The following is a 13,159-nucleotide window of genomic DNA, read 5'->3' on the forward strand; positions in this document are numbered from 1 at the left end:
CAACCAGAAAAAAAAAAAAACCACAAAAACCACAAAAGAAACAAAATACACAAACCCCAAAACAGCAACAAAAAGCCCCAGTACAAAGTGGTACCACACATTTCTGAAAAAGTATTTCTCAGAAAACCAGGCCTTCAAACCTATTGAATCCATGAAATGTTAGTCAAATCTTAATAAAAAAAGTTTATCAAAAGGTGTTAGAAGGTTCTTTATGGTTCTGGTGCTGCTCAGGAAGGCTGTATATGGAAGTGAGCTACAGGTTCTCTGGAAACTGCATTAAAAGGTGGTTATGGGATGTCAAAATATCAATACCCACTTCCAAACTGCTCTTTAATGCTGGTTTGAAGCTCCTGGGAGAATTGCTATTAATCCACAGAGGCACAGGGTGCATTATGTCTGATGGCTGCAGGGATGCATGGGAATGCAACGAAATTGTCACAACTAGTAAAGAACTTGCATGTGTTCTTAAAAAGCTGTGGTACTGCGCAATCACTTGGATGCTCTAATACTGCGAGGTCCTGATTCATCAGGAAACTGCCAGGAGGGAATTTGGTACAATTCCCAGTTCTATCTTCTATCAGAGAAGGTTACAGCAGAATGCAAGAGAGGAGTAAGAAACTGGACTCCATTGATAAAAAAAAAAAAGTTTTCAATCAAATTTTTCCATCAGGTTTGCTCCCCTGTGTGAGCACAGGGTAAAACAAAACTTTCTTTAACCCTGCTTGGCTGGATGATGTGGTGAGGCTGTGGCACTGAGTGATGTCGTTTCACCCCTAAAGGATATGAGAATCTGTTTGTGTTTAGTGACTAAATAAACAATATATGAGCCAAATAAAACCCTTAAAATCAGCAACAGTCCAGGTGAGACAGTTAACAAAACTGGGTTTTTTTCTGCAAGTTACAGATTACATTTAATTTACTTGAATAACCTGGATGTAGCAGTGTGGAGAGATTAGCATAATCACCAAACATATATTTCATCTGAATTTAATTTAGCAGTTATTGATAAAAATCAAATTAATTCTGCTAGAAATTGATTTATTTTTTTTTCAAATGAACTGCAGCTTGCAACGTAGACTAAGTCCAAAATGACATTAAATCCTGATTTATTGTGTTGTGTAGATAGATTATTTCACAGTTAATTTTTAAGCCTCTGCAAGTTTTTGAATTACAGCTGGGACTAGTGTGTTGATGTTCAAGTTTTTAAAATTGAAATTTAGACTTCATTTGGCCATTTACATTGATAACCAGTAATCCTGGATCATTATGGTTTTGTTTGCTAGACTGGAGAATAATCTAATGCCTGACATATCCCTGAGCTCTGATGGTTACTGGGTTTGGGATACACATGCATTCATGCTTACATATTTGTGGCATTACTTCAGGATCTCAAACAGCACAACAAACTCTTGTGCCAGTAACTTCTCTGATTTTGAAGTGAATCAATACTTCACAGTGTACTATTTAACTTCTCAATTCAGAATTGCCTATGAGAAGTCAGATAATCTAGTTCAGTTTCTTAAAAATAATTTGAAAGTAATGTCTGAGAGCTTCTATTCAGTGGATTATTTACAAGCTGTTGGTTGTTTTTATTTAAAATCTCATGGAAAAAATGGGAATGCGGTCTGTTCATTTAGATGGGACTAGTTCTGTATTTTTCCTCCATCTGAATGCTGGAATCTGACTTCAAAATCTATTTTCCCAGTAACACTGTAGTTTGTCTTTCTGATAATACTTGCCTCTCTTAAATAATTTAAATACTCACAGGCAGAAGGTCACAGCCTGCAAACTTCAATATTATTAAATTATTTTTAACAAGTTAGTTTTAATTAAGTCTCAGGAATGGAATCAATCCAGTTAGAAAGAGAGGAGGCACAGACCAGGTTAAAATGTACTTTGCCAGTGATTCCATAGACACTTCTACAGAAAAGCTGTAGTTTCTACCAGGGTACACCTTTATCCAGAGAAGATTATAGCAAGGAAATTTGCTTCTATTATTTCTTTACTGAATTCCTCTATGGATATTCAGCCACTCCAGGGTTTCATGGATGAAATACAGAACTTGATTTTAAAGTTTTCATGCAGGCACCAAGATTTCCTTGTATTCACAAGTGATAATTCTTTCTTTTCTGGATGCTGTGGTCTCTCAGCGGGTTCATGATTGCAGGGCCTGTGCTGCCGATGCATTTTGGGCACCCTCAGTGGGGACCCTAGCCCTAAGCACTGCAGAGCATCCTTGCAAGGGTTAATGTCTCTGGGGCCCCAGGAGCTTGGAGGGGTTAAAAGTGCTCAATGAGCCTCAAGATGCCCAATACAAATTCTGCTGGGGAAAGGACAGGCCAGGTGGGGCAGACAAACATGGGTCAGGTGTGAAGTACCACTCAGTCATCCCTGGGGATAAGAGGAGTGCTCATGATGACCTCTTGAGTCCTTTCTCATGTAAATTTTCTTTTCCATTGTTGTCTTAGGGGGGTAAGAAAAAAAACCCGAAATTAAAACCTCATTCAGAAGGCAATTTTCTGGCAGAAACGTTCCCAGTGATGTCAAAGTCAGTTGCTTACATTGGGAACTAAGTGACCTTGCATGTTAGTTCCCAAATTTTTTACTGTCAGTCCAAAGCCTGATGATTTCCTATTACCATCTATATAGAATCTGGTTTAATTAAGTTTAAGGTGCCTTATTGGTGTGAAATGCTTCATGCCATGTCAGCTGTGCATCTAGCATGGAGGAGTCTCTTCCCAGGCCAGCACCATCTGTCTGTGAGGGTTCAGGGTGTGGCTGACCACTGTAGCCTTTGAAAGCAGGTCTCATTTGTTAAGGTTTTGCTGCATTCAGTGGCCGTGCTGGCTGAGCACTGACAGGTGACTGATCTCCAGCTGCACTGAGGGTATCAGCCACTGGAGAGTGACTCATGCTCTGCAAACCTCCTGTTGCTTAGGAGCTGTTTGGATGTGAGAGTTGGGAAAGTCAGGGTGAGGGAAAGGGCTGGGAGGCAGAGTGCTCCTGACTGCCTTAGGATTTCAGCCTTTATATTTTTCAAATCCTGTACTGCTTTAGTGTATAACTCTGAACTACATACAGAGGGTTAGCTGCTGTTTTCACACTTTGGTCACACAACAATTCTGGGTCTGGAACACAGGACACCTCACAGCCTCAGGCCCTGAAAGTACAAACAAAAAGTGAGTTGGGGGAAGCAAACTGGGGCTAAATGGCTTAATTACCTGTAATGAAGCTGTAATTGGAGCACTCACCCCTGAGATGTAAATGGACCAAACTCAGAATTGTCTGAAAAACCCGTGACCATGGTCCACCTTGGGTGTAACCTCTGGGAGGCTCTGACTGCCCAAGGTGTGTCTGTGGAAGGCCTTTAATAAACACCCACTTTATTCTCTCCATCTTGTCTGGCCCCTGTTCCAGGGAGCCACTCCAGGGGATCACAAGGAACTTGGGTATTATTTAACCATCTCACCAGGGAAAAGTTTATGTGTTCCTCATGGATATGAGATCCATGAATTTCCATGTTCTGCCACTCTCTATTGTCTGTGGTTTCTAGGAAAGTTAGTCATGTGTGTGGGCCCTCATTGTGTGCATTTATTTATTTATCACCACTTTTCCTTTTAAAGCATCTCTTGGTTACCTAGGGAACTGCTCCAGCCCTGCACATTCCTCCCTCTGCTTGGCTGTCATCAGGTGATGCCCTGGGGTGGCTCCCTGGAACAGGGGCCAGACAAGATTCAGAGAATAAAGTGGGTGTTTATTAAAGGCCTTGGGCTTTAATAGGGTGACAGAGACACCTTGGGCACTCAGAGCCTCCCAGAGGTCACACCCAAGGTGGACCATGGTCACGGGTTTTTCAGACAATTCTGAGTTTGGTCCATTTACATCTCAGGCGTGAATGCTGCAATTACAGCTTCATTACAGGTAATGAAGTCATTTACCCCCAGTTTGCTCCCCCAATTCACTTTTTTAATACTTTCCAGGGCCTGAGGCTGTGAGGTGTCCTTGTGTTCCAGACCCAGAATTGTTGTGTGTGACCAAAATGCAAAGACAGTAACTAACACTGTATGTGGAGTTTAGAGTTATGCACTAATGCAGTACAGGGTTTGGAAAATATAAAGGCTGAAATCCTAAGGCACCACATCCCCAGGGCTCCCAGTACTGCTGAGAGAACTGGGAATGTGGAGCCCACCACAGCACTGACCCAGAGTGATGGCTGCACTGCACAAGGACACAAAGGCCAAAAAGGAATAGTAATAAAAAAGTAATCACTCTATGAGTGCATTGAATCTTGCTGTAGGTAGGCTGAATTTGTTGTGGATAGGTGGATGTAATTCCCAATATTTGGCTGGGATGGCAGTAGAAAGTTATGTATTTTTATGGAAATAAAATGCATTAATAACATTTACTTTAATGTATTATATGTAGCAGAATGACAGTAGCAGGAGTTAATACTTTGCCCTTCAAGGGATGTAACAGATGGTAAACTTAAAGAGCTTGAAGAGTAGCTTTGAGGGCAGGAAATGCTAACTATGGGAATGCTTCAGTCATCTGAATTCTGCTTTATTTACATAAGCAGGAGTTTATGGTTGGTTGTAAATATGTTGTTTTGTCCCAAGGATGATTGTCACCAGTTCCTTGTCACTTGCATAACACGTGGGCAATTCAGATTTTTGTTAAGTCTTTTAAAGCAGAAATTTAAACTCAAATGTTCCTTCTCAATCTCAAGGACTTTTTATTTCCAAAGGAGGACATGAGAAATAAGTGGTTACTTTTGAAGTATTGTAAAGTAATTAACTTCCGAGTTTCAGATGAATGGAAAGCAAAGTAGAAATACTCCTTCAGCAGGAAGGAAGGAGACTTTCCATTTACCCAGAGAACACCAAGGGCTGCTTACAATGGCAACTCACTGGAGATTTTCAGGCATGAAAATGTTTAGGCTTTTTCACAAATAGCAAAAGGCAGTGTCTTAAACATAACAAACTGAAAGATACAACCAGAGATTAAACTGGTCTTTAATAAATTAGTAGATGTTTATGGATTTATTGGGGGAAGAAAAGCAAAAATTGAAGTTCAATTGTGGACTGTAGCATTTTGCAAATGTACAGGTGTTCACAGCATTTGACCCACAGAGTACAGCTGTGAGCTTCAGAAATCACACCAGAGTTCTGGAAATGTTGCTTAAACATAGGTGTCTGTGAATAGCAAATATCATCATTAAAAAATCAGGGTTTGAGGGAAAGGTAGGTGGTAAAATAATGGGGAGCTTACCCTAAGGAGGAACCACAGGCTCTAAGGGATCCCATGAGGAGAGGTGGCTGTAATGTTATGGACAAATCTTAATTTACACATTTTAATTTTCAAATTGTTCAGAATTTTCTATTATGAGGTATTTAATGAATTTACATTAGTTTACCAAGTGACTTATTTGGCCAATAATCTAGAAACAAAAGTCTTTTTGAAAGGTCTTAAAGGTCTGGGTTTGTTTTGTTCAAATATTCTGTGGTTTGGAGGGATTTTTTTAATTCAATGAGAACTTGAAATGAGAAGTTTCCCTTTATTGCTTTAATGTATTTTGGTTAAATGGACTCAAGTTCTAAGAATTGATGGATATTAAAACTGGGAAGAAGGGGACACTGTGTGAATGGTAGCACTGTGGGAAGGTGGAGCTCCTGTGATAGGACACTTGTAAATGACAGCTGTGCCTCAGGGAGGCTCTTCAGGAACTGCACGTGACACTTGGGAGAAATAAGGGTGGAATGCCGCCGACCGCCCAGTTCCCTGGCCGGAATGGTCTGGGTGCCGCCCTTCCCAAGTGAGTCGCTCACGGGGAGGTGGCCTCAACTCAGGCGGCACAGGCACTCCTGTAGAGTGATCAGCTCTTTTTGTGAGATCGCCGCAGCGATCAAGCCTATCAGCTCTATCCAGGCTACAGCTGCTGATGCAGCTGTCTTCTAGGCAGGGGTGACCCAGGTGGCGCGGGAGAAATCACAGGAGCCGGGGGTCTTCTCCAGGAGCCTTCTTTATTCCTCGACGACTCTCCGAAGAAGGACCCAAAGGTCCGGAGAGCCCGGCTTTTATTCATAACTTAGGGGGTGGGGTTTGCCAAACCGACCAATAAGGATGCGGATTGAAAAGTTAACCAATAGAGAGAGAATCCAAAACGGACCAATCAGGGTACAGAGTTGAGGGAAAAACACAACAACCAATCAGGGTAAGGTAACCGACATATCAGGAAGTAAACTTCAAACTGTACAGGGTCATACAACTTGGATAGAGAAACTCAAGGGTTAGGCTCCCTCCATGGGAGTGCCTGGAGCGTTGCTCCCTCCGCATAGTCCTTAGGAGCCTCCACAACTCCCCCTTCTTTATTTAATATAAAACCTTTTTTGAAAACTTTTCTAAACATTTTAACCCAACTGCAAAAGTGACCAAAACATCAAAAAACACCCAAAACCCACATAATCCATTAAGGAAGGATGCAATCCATCCTTTCAGTCCCCAGTTCTTAAAAATATTGTCCGACCATTCGTGGGCTTTTCCCTCTTAAGTTCCTTCACAGTGTCTTGGATCACTCTGATCTTTGCCTGGATGCTTTCTCCGTGAGAAGAAAGGGTTGAAACAACACAGTCCCTCAAATTCTTCACAGCCGTGTCCATGGGCTAGCAGCAGAAAATCGATCGCTGCTCGGTTCTGGAGGGCTGGCCTTCCGAATTGTCTCTTCATCCTCAAGGAGGTCACTGAGCACTGCAGATGTCAAGTTTGCTTGCTTACCCATCCAGCACTCCAGGTGTGACAGCTCACCCATGCTTTCGCTGCAGCTACCCATGCAGAAATATTGACATGAGCACCTGCTTTTGTCGTGACCAATCAGTAATTTGGCTGTCGCAATCCTCTGGAAGGTTTTTAAATCTCTCTTTCCCCGACCTGATTCTTGTTTCTTATTTTGCCAATCATGTAGTAGCGTAACGTTTGGGGCCAAAATGGTGAGGCTTACCTAGAGTGCATGGTCCTCCTTGAGACGAGCAGGATTCCTGCCCATACCCTATCCCACAGATCATGAATATTCCTTTCGGCAACATTCTGGGATACCGAGTGGACCGGGAAGTATGTTAGCAGTGTAATTACACCAATTTTTTCTTTGATAAATCTTGTTATTTGGGGACACATCTTTCCGGAAAATCGAATTTTTAGACTGTTCTCTTATTACCCAGTCCTTTCTGTTTTGTCTGTAATAAAAATTTATACAATACATGGCTGGGGAAGCCCCAAGAGGTCCAATTCTGGGGCTCTTCTGATGCATGCGGTAATATTCCCGTCCATTCATCCAGGTGTCCACCGGATTTGGTGTTTTCCCCGTAAAGGGATATCATGTGGCTGCAGGGGAACCCCCACAAGACAAGTTGACAAGGGGTTATGAGCATTGCCATGGACAAGCACAGGCTTTGTTGTTGAAGGGACCTTGGCAAGGGTGACCCAGACATTCTCCTGCGGCTGCTTTGATAATCCAGGTTTGACCCATCTTAGCCATGAAGAGCGTCTGAATCACTGAGAACATCCATGCCGCGGACCAGTCGGTGGCTCATCTTGGCTCTAGGACATTTCATAAACATAAAACCGAGGTTAGCATCCATCCTTTTTAAAATAATTTAACATCTTCAAACTTATATAATTTGGGGACAAAGGGGGTACAAAAGAGAGGGACAAGGGATTGGGATCAAGAACAAGGGAGCCGAAGTGTCCTGGAGAAAACAGGTTTTTGGGGTACGACCTTCCGAGCCTCTCTGAGGCCTAACCCAGTCTCTGGTATCCAGGTCAGCTATCAGCATCAATCCTGGCACTGTCTTTCACAGAAATTGTCTGTGGATCTGGTGAATGGTCGGTGTGCAGTCTTTGGTGTCTGTGGCCTCCTTTTCTTCTTTTCCAAGCCGCTGTTTCTGTGGCTCCGGCGTCCTGTGGGTGGCTCAATGACACTCGCGTTATCATCAGTACTTTCTTTTTCAAGGGGTCCCAAGTATGGTTTTATGTTTTTTGCTGGAGCATCTTGGGCCTGAAGGGGTCGATACACATGCATACCCTCTCCCCCATGTAATCAGCTGATGAGGTCCAGAGATTTGATGGGACTCCGGGATCCTTGATCAACACAGGCGGTTTCTCATCGAGCTTTGCTCGGGCCGAATTTGAGAAATGCCTTATCACAGGGGGATTGGGCTCTGTACTAGAACAATTTAAAAATTAATTACATATAGAGCCTTACAGCGTCTCTCAATGGGAGATAATGTCTCTGTTCCTCCCTGCTGTTGGTGAAGGACCCTTTTAATGGTTTGATGAGTCCTTTCAACAAACTGATTGACCTGTCGGAGAATATGGTATGCCTGTATCGTGTTGAATTCCCCATTCTTGAAAAAATATTTTCAATTGTTTTGACACGTAGGCAGGCCCGTTGTCGGTCTTAATTTTTTGTGGCACTCCCAGCGTAGCAAATGCCAGCAAAAAGGTCTTTTCACAAAGGTAACGTTTTCTCCTGCATGGGCTGATGCAAAAACCGCCCCTGAAAAGGTGTCTACAGAGACATGTACATATTTAGTCGTCCAAAGGACGGGATATGAGTCACATCAGTCTGCCACAATTCATTACTGTTCAGCCCTCTAGGATTAACTCCTCTTTCAAGGAAAGGTAGCTGGTAGGACTGACCATTGCGGACACGACCCCACGATGGCTTTGGCTTGCTCTCGCGGACAGATGAAACATTTTTACTAGAGCATGTACTTTTGGTGATAAAATTGGTGCGAAAGCTTTGCCTGCTGGAAAATGTCTGGTAAATTGGGGTCTGTGCTACCATAGCTAAGGCATCTGCTCTTCTCTTACCTTCCACGATGGCTCCGGGGAGGTCAGTGTGTGATCTAACATGCATTGATATGGAATGGTTGCTTTCTGTGGGAGACAAGAAAAATCAATTGGAAAGCAAGGAATATAAGGTTTTGTTAGACACCTCCTTCAAGAAAGCATGCTCTGCTCTCATAACTACTCCTGCTACGTAGGCCGAATCAGTAACCAAATTAAGAGGGTTGATTTTGAACTTTTCAAAAGCTCTGACAACGGCTTGCAAGTTCTGCAATTTGTGGGATCCTTCCACCACCCTGACATCAGACTCCCACTGCTGAGTCCTCGGATCTTTCCAAGTCATAACTGACTTATGGGAAGATCCTGAGCCGTCAGTAAAGACTGTCACAGCTTGGAAGGGGGAACTTTACTTGGACAAATTTTGGGACCAGATTAAATTCGTCTTAAACAATTTATGTCCCGGATAATGAATGAAATGCTACCAGATAGTGTATCGAGAGAGAACTGGAGGCTATCATTTCTTTGGAGCAGAAACTCCAGCTCCTCAGCATTTGCCAATGGGACATATATGCATGTGAATCACACCCTGCAAGAGAGCATAATGCGCGATATACCTTTGCGGATAACCGCAGCTATGGCTTCCTGGGGAGTAGTCACCGTTTTCTGAGGTTGGGAATGGAGAAAGATCCATTCCAGAATCAATAAAGGGTCCTTCAATTCAGGATCCCATTGAAAAAGCAGTCCGTAAAAATGTGGGGTATTACCTAAACAGCCAAGGAAAAGGGCAGACTCGGCTCATACCTGTGTGCTTGCCGAGCAGACAGGGCTTCTTGCACTCTGGTGACTGCATCTGTGCCTCCGGCGTCATGAGTCTAGGTGAATTGAGTGCGCTGTCTCCTCTAAGTAGATTGAATAGCGGGGCCAATTCCTCGGAGGAGATTCCCAGGAGAGGTCTTACCAGTTGATGGATCCACAAGTTGCTGCACTTCGTTGAGGGTCCTGGGGTTGGTATTGATGACAAACTTGTTGTGGTGTCACTGTCCTTTCCCGCACTCGGAGAACCCAAGTAGTTCCATGGGGCTGGTGAGCTGGATCTTTTCCGGTTGGATTTCGAAGCCTGCTTCCTCGATAGCTTTCCTAGTGGCTCTAAGAACAACGGTCTAAGTCTGCTTGGTCTTTAGCACACAATAGGACATCATCCATGTAATGCAGGATAACACTGTCAGGAAATTTTTCTCTTATTGGTGATAATATTGAAGCACATACCACTGGATATTGATGGGCTATTTTCATCCCTTGAGGGAGAACTAGCCAATGATAGCGCTTTAGGGGTTGCCTGCCGGTTTAAGGATGGAACAGAAAACGCAAATCGGGGAGCATCCGCTGGATGAAGGGGAATGTTAAAAAACAGTCTTTAATATCAATGACTGCAAGTGGCCAATTTCTGGGCAACATCATGGGGGAAGGCATTCCTGGCTGCAAGGGCCCAAGTCCTCAATCACTTCATTCACCTTTAAGGTCTGTAACAACCTCCATTTGTCCCTCCCAGGTTTTTTGATTACAAAGACGGGGGTGTTCCAAGGACTATTTGAGGGAACAATGTGCCCTTTGGACAGCTGTTCCTCAACTAAGGTCTCCAATGCGCGCAATTCTCCTCTGATAAGGGCCACTGATCAACCCAAACTGGATGATCTTGCTTCCAGTTGAGTTGGGGATATTCAAGGCGCGCTCTTCAGTGGCCCCCACTAAAAATCCCTGGAGTTGATGGTCAGAGTAGCCCCCCATTGGGACAGGACATCTCTTCCCCACAAGTAATCGGGCCCTGACGACAAAGGTCTTACTGTAGCCCACTTTTCCCTCGGGCCACTAATTACAACATTCCTTTTTGCTCGCCACGATGTTGCGACCCCTCCAATACCCGAAATAACATCGCTACTGGCTCCAGTTCCCAATTGATGGCCATTCAGATTTCGTGATAAGAGTCACTCGGCACCAGGGTCCATCATTCCAATCTTTGATTCTGTCTCCTTGGGAGAAAGAGTGCATTAATCACGGGTTTCCTTGCCCCCATCAACTGAACCATAGGACCGTCGGGTTCTGTGGCAGAGTGTCTGGTACTCTTTAGACAATAGAATCGCCTGAGCGAGGGGTACTCCTGCTGGCAAGAAACTAAGGGTAATCTAAACATATAAAGAAACAAAATTTCTCCCTTCCGGGATTGAAAGTCCGCACCTCTGGAATTACTGCCAACGCAGCTGCTTACGTATAGGATTGCCTATGATTAAATGTCAGTGGTGTCTCAGAGGTGCTTTGTTACCTGTTGCAATTCTATAAACACAGTCTGAATCAAATTGAACAGATACGTCGCTTACCAGCTCGCGCGGGTTCCCACGGTATCTCTGGTGTAAACCGATTGATCTTCATCGGTGCAGAAACTTCGAGCTGGTACTTTCTTTTCCCACCTGGAAAGTGGTCCTTGTTGTCCTCTTTTAGCAGCTGAGAGTGCGATCCCGGGATGCCGGCTGGAAATTTTTTTGTCGTCGCGCGGCGCCGATCCGCGCTCGCCTGGCGTTTCCCGGCTTCACCCCCTTATGTGAATATGCCGGGGTCCGGAGCCACCTCTTTCTCAGGACAGTTCGCTCGATAAAGTGTCCAAATTGTCCACAATTGAAACACCTTTGATTATCTTTAGCGGTTATAACCGCAAAGGCTCCTGACATACCCTGTGCAATGCCTTGTGCTACTGCCTGTGCAACAGTGTTCTCAGTAGAATTATGTTTTATACACGCCTCTATCATTTGGTCAATAGTTGGTTCCGGATCCAAAGGTAAGGATCGAAGGACGGGCTTAGTGGCTGAATTGGCATTCATTAAGGCCATCTTTATTAACATCTCTTTTCTGGCATCAGCACTTTCAAGTTGTTTTTCTAAGGCTGCCTTTAATCTGTCTACAAATTTTGTAAACGATTCGTCTACTCCTTGTTTAATACTCGTGAAACTTTGCTCAGGCACCTTTTCATCAGGCCACAAAGGAGAGACGCCTTTGCTGCACTGGCAATTTCTCTTAAAGCAGACTCTGGAATGTCAAATTGTTCAGTCGGTTTTAAATAATTTCCTTCCCCAGCAATTTGCTCCAGTATTAAATTTGGTTTATCAAGGTCATTTTGATATGCTGCCACCAATGTACCAATTGTTTTTTCCACATTCTTTCCCAAAATAAATATTCCGCTGGGGTTACTAGACATCCATTATATTTCTGATATCATGCGGTAGCAAGGTATGTGCAGCAAAAGTGGCTTCCAGTAGGTGCCTAAAATAATGAGAGCCTCGACCATGCTCCTTAGCAGCCTTATGAAGTTCCTTTAACTCACTGAAAGGCATAGCTTGCCACGTCACCTTTCGGGCTTGTCTTTTGCCCTGTCTAACCATTATCGGAAATGCTGTTATTCTGTTTGCTATATCCCAGTCTTTGTCCTTTATTGCCTCCTCCCTAGCTTTTACCCAATGGTCCTCATACTCAATGTCCGATAATGAAGAGTCACTGCTATCATCCTCCGAGGAGGATAAAGAGGGCTTGTTGCCTCGACGACCTGGTCTCTTGTCTGTACTCGCAGGGGATACCTTGCTACGAATAACATCCGAAACCAAGATGGCTTCCTTCCGGTCACTCCCACCCTCCCTTCCGGGTTTTTCGCCGTGGAGGCGTGGGGGTGTGTTGTTGCTCAAGAGGTGGGTTAGGGTGTGGTCCTGGAGGTAGACGTGGCCTGTGAGGTAGGCGGGGCAATAGACGTGGCAGGAGGCGGGTACCTTTCAGGGTGTGGTCATAGGCGAGGTGTTGTAAGGGGGGTGTACTTAGGGGTGGAGTCAACAGGCAATGACGTCACAGCTGAGTGGGCATTTTGCGAATTAAGGGCGGGAAAACTTGGGAGTGAAGGAGGTAAAATGGCGGAACGGGCCACCTCGCTGACGCCATCTTGAATTTTAACAGAACTCGATAATTGCAAACTGAAACGTGTGGAGGGGGTAAAACTGGGTAGATGGGCATAGGAAGGAGGTTGCAGGAAGGCCCAGGTCAGTGTGCCAGCACTGTCCTGAGAAGGGTAGAGAGGGGGTTGGGGAGAGCCCGAGAGACGGTGGCTACCCGGTGCAGTGCTGCAGGACGCGCCCGCACACCCACCCTCAGATCGGGAAGAGGAGTTAGGGACATGGGATGAGGGAAGAGGGGTAGGGGTTTTAACTGGGGTCCCCGAACATTCCCGAACATTCTCCCAAACCACTCCCCTCAGTTGCCTTTATTATTAACTTAAATAACGGAAAAA

This window comes from Sylvia atricapilla, chromosome 10 (assembly GCF_009819655.1).
Source record: "Sylvia atricapilla isolate bSylAtr1 chromosome 10, bSylAtr1.pri, whole genome shotgun sequence".
Classification (NCBI taxonomy): Eukaryota; Metazoa; Chordata; class Aves; order Passeriformes; family Sylviidae; genus Sylvia; species Sylvia atricapilla.